Source organism: Leptonychotes weddellii, chromosome 4 (assembly GCF_054177405.1).
Source record: "Leptonychotes weddellii isolate Sample4059 chromosome 4, ASM5417740v2, whole genome shotgun sequence".
Classification (NCBI taxonomy): Eukaryota; Metazoa; Chordata; class Mammalia; order Carnivora; family Phocidae; genus Leptonychotes; species Leptonychotes weddellii.
The window spans coordinates 101,855,975-101,859,380 of record NC_138372.1 but is presented as its reverse complement, the minus strand read 5'-3'; the positions used below and the strand labels follow the sequence as shown (position 1 = coordinate 101,859,380).

The 3,406-nt window shown below is 35.8% G+C and overlaps 1 long non-coding RNA gene across 1 annotated transcript in view; it reads left to right on the top strand.

Annotated features, from left to right (window-relative positions):
* The first annotated feature begins 2,210 nt into the window (after nucleotides 1-2,210).
* The window catches only part of LOC145720900 (uncharacterized), a 447,488-nt gene continuing 446,292 nt past the window's right edge, over nucleotides 2,211-3,406 (top strand). The window contains exon 1 of the long non-coding RNA XR_014144171.1: nucleotides 2,211-3,336. This is a non-coding gene — a long non-coding RNA (uncharacterized LOC145720900). The remainder of the gene's footprint in view (nucleotides 3,337-3,406) is intronic.

The window sequence follows — 3,406 nt, the reverse complement described above, 5'->3', positions numbered from 1 at the left end:
GGGAATACAGCACATAGAATTCATGGCTTTTTCCCATGATGCTTTAGTCTTTTGAAGTTAATTTTTTAAAATTTTCTTTATCTTTTTCTTTTTCTATTTTTTTTAGTTGAACTTTTCTTCTTTCCTTTTTCAACCAACATCTTATCAATTCCTTTTTTAAAATCTTTTTAATTTTTCATTTTTATGGTCATATTGTATCTCTTCATTGTATTTAGCCTTATTTTTTGAATATATAGAATTTTGTTTTCTTCAGAATTTTGGGATACAGTTTCTTCTAACAGACCAAAATATACCCTAAATCTAGTGTATGACGTTGTCCTAGTCTCCCACCTGATCACATTCTCTCATTTTTAAAAATTCTTTTTCTATTCTTTTTTCAACCAACTTCTTATCATCAATTCTTTTTTAAAAGTCTTTTTTAATGTTCATCTTTACAATCATATTACATCCTTTCATTGTATTTACCCTTATTTTTGTATATATATTTTTCTTTCTTTAAAATTTTGGGAGGCAATTTCTTCTAACAGGCCAAAATACACCCAAAATCTAGTGTGTGGCTCTGTTCTATTCACCAGCCTGATCATATTCTTTTTTTTTCCCCTCCCCCCCCCCGGTTTTGGGATCTTCTGATTTGTTTAGTGTATATTTTTCTGGGGTCGTTGTTATCCTTTTAACATTTTTTTTTTAGCATTTTGTTCTCTCATTCATCTATTGTCCTCTGGACAAAATGACAAGATGGAAAAGCTCACCTCAAAATAAAGAACAAGAGGCAGTACTGACTGCCAAGGACCTAATCAATACAGACATTAGTAAGATGTTGGAACTACAGTTCAGAATGATGATGATAAAGATACTAGCTGGGCTTGTAAAAAGTATAGAAGATACTAGAGAATCCCTTTCTGGAGAAATAAAAGAACTAAAATCTAACCAAGTTGAAATCAAAAAGGTTATTATTGAGGTGCAATAAAAAATGGAGGTTCTAACTGCTAGGATAAATGAGGCAGAAAAGAAAATTAGTGATATAGAAGACCAAGTGATGGAGAATAAAGAAGCTGAGAAAAAGAGAGATAAACAACTACTGGATCATGAGGGCAGAATTCGAGAAATAAGTGATACCATAAAGTGAAAAACCATTAGAATAATTGGGATCCCAGAAGAAGAAAGAGAGAGAGGGGCAGAAGGTATATTGGAGCAAATTATAGCAGAGAACTTCCTTAATTTGGGGAAGGAAACAGGCATCAAGATCCAGGAGGCACAGAGAACCCGTCTCAAAATCAATAAAAATAGGTCAACACCCGACCTCTAATAGTAAAACTTACAAGTCTCAGAGACAAAGAGAAAATCCTGAAAACAGCTCAGGACAAGAGGTCTGTAACCTACAATGGTAGAAATATTAGATTGGCAACAGACCTATCCACAGAGACCTGGCAGGCCACAAAGGACTGGCATGATATATTCAGAACACAAAATGAGAAAAATATGCAGCCAAGAATACTATATCCAGCTAGGCTGTCACTGAAAATAGGAGGAGAGATAAAAAGCTTCCAGGACAAATAAAAACTAAAAGAATTTGCGAACAGCAAACCAGCCCTACAAGAAATATTGAAAGGGGGCACCTGGGTGGCTCAGTTGGTTAAGCGACTGCCTTCGGCTCAGGTCATGATCCTGGAGTCCCGGGATCGAGTCCCGCATCGGGCTTCCTGCTCGGCGGGGAGTCTGCTTCTCCCTCTCCCGCTCCCCCCTCTTGTGCTCTTTCTCTCTCTCACTCTCTCTCTCAAATAAATAAATAAAATCTTTAAAAAAAAAAAAAAAGAAATATTGAAAGGGTCCTCTAAGCAAAGAAAGAGCCTAAAAGTAACATAGACCAGAAAGGAACAGAGACGATAAACAGTAATAGTCACCTTAAAGGCAATACAATGGCATTAATTTCATATCTTTCAATAGTTACCCTGAATGTAAATGGGCTAAATACTCCAATCAAAAGACACAGGGTATCAGATTGGATAAAAAAACAAGACCTATCGATATGCTGTCTGCAAGAGACTCATTTTAGACCCAAAAGACACCTCCAGATTGAGAGTCTGAGGGGATGGAAAACGATTTACCATGCTATTGGACACCAAAAGAAAGATGGGGTGGCAATCCTTATATGAGACAAATTAGTTTTTAAACCAAAGACTATAATAAGAGATGAGGAAGGACACTACTTAAAGGGTCTATCCAACAAGAAGATCTAACAATTGTAAATATTTATGCCCCTAACATGGGAGGAGACAATTATATAAGCCAATTAATAACAAAATCAAATAAACACATTGAAAACAATACAATAATAGTGGGGGACTTTAACACCCCCCTCACTGAAATGGAAAGATCATCTAAGCAAAGGATCAACAAGGAAATAAAGGCTTTAAATGACACACTGGACCAGATGGACTTCACAGATATATTCAGAACATTCCACCCCAAAGCAACAGAATACACATTCTTCTCTAGTGCCCATGGAACATTTTCCAGAATAGATCACATCCTAGGTCACAAATCAGGTCTCAACCAGTACTAAAAGATTGGGATCATTCCCTGCATATTCTCAGACCACAGTGCTTTGAAACTAGAACTCAATAACAAGAGGAAAGTCGGAAAGAACTCAAATACTTGGAGGCTAAAGAGCATCCTACTAAAGAATGAATGGCTCAACCAGGAAATTAAAGAACACTTAAAAAAATCATGGAAACAAATGAAAATGAAAACACAACTGTTCAAAATCTTTGGGATGTAGCAAAGGTGGTCCTAAGAGGAAAATATATAGTAATACAAGCCTTTCTTAAGAAACAAGAAAGGTCTCAAATACACAACCTAACCCTACACCTAAAGGAGCTAGAGAAAGAACAGCAAATAAAGCATAAACCCAGCAGGAGAAGAGAAATAATAAAGATCAGAGCAGAAATCAATGAAATAGAAACCAAAAGAACAATAGAACGGATCAATGAAACTAGGAGCTGGGTCTTTGAAAGAATTAATAAGATAGATAAACCCTTGGCCAGACTTATCCAAAAGAAAAGAGAAAGGACCCAAATAAATAAAATCATGACTAAAGAGAGATATCAAACACCACCAAAGAAATACAAACAATTATAAGAACATATTATGAGCAACTCTATGCCAGCAAATTAGATAACCTGGAAGAAATGGATGCATTCCTAGAGATGTATCAACTACCAAAACTGAACCAGGATGAAATAGAAAACCTGAACAGACCTATAACCACTAAGGAAATTGAAGCAGTCATCAAAAATCTCCCAAAAAATAAAAGCCCAGGGCCAGATGGCTTCCCAGGTGAATTCTACCAAACAGTTCAAGAAGAATTAATACCTATTCTTCTCAAACTGTTCCAAAAAATAGAAAT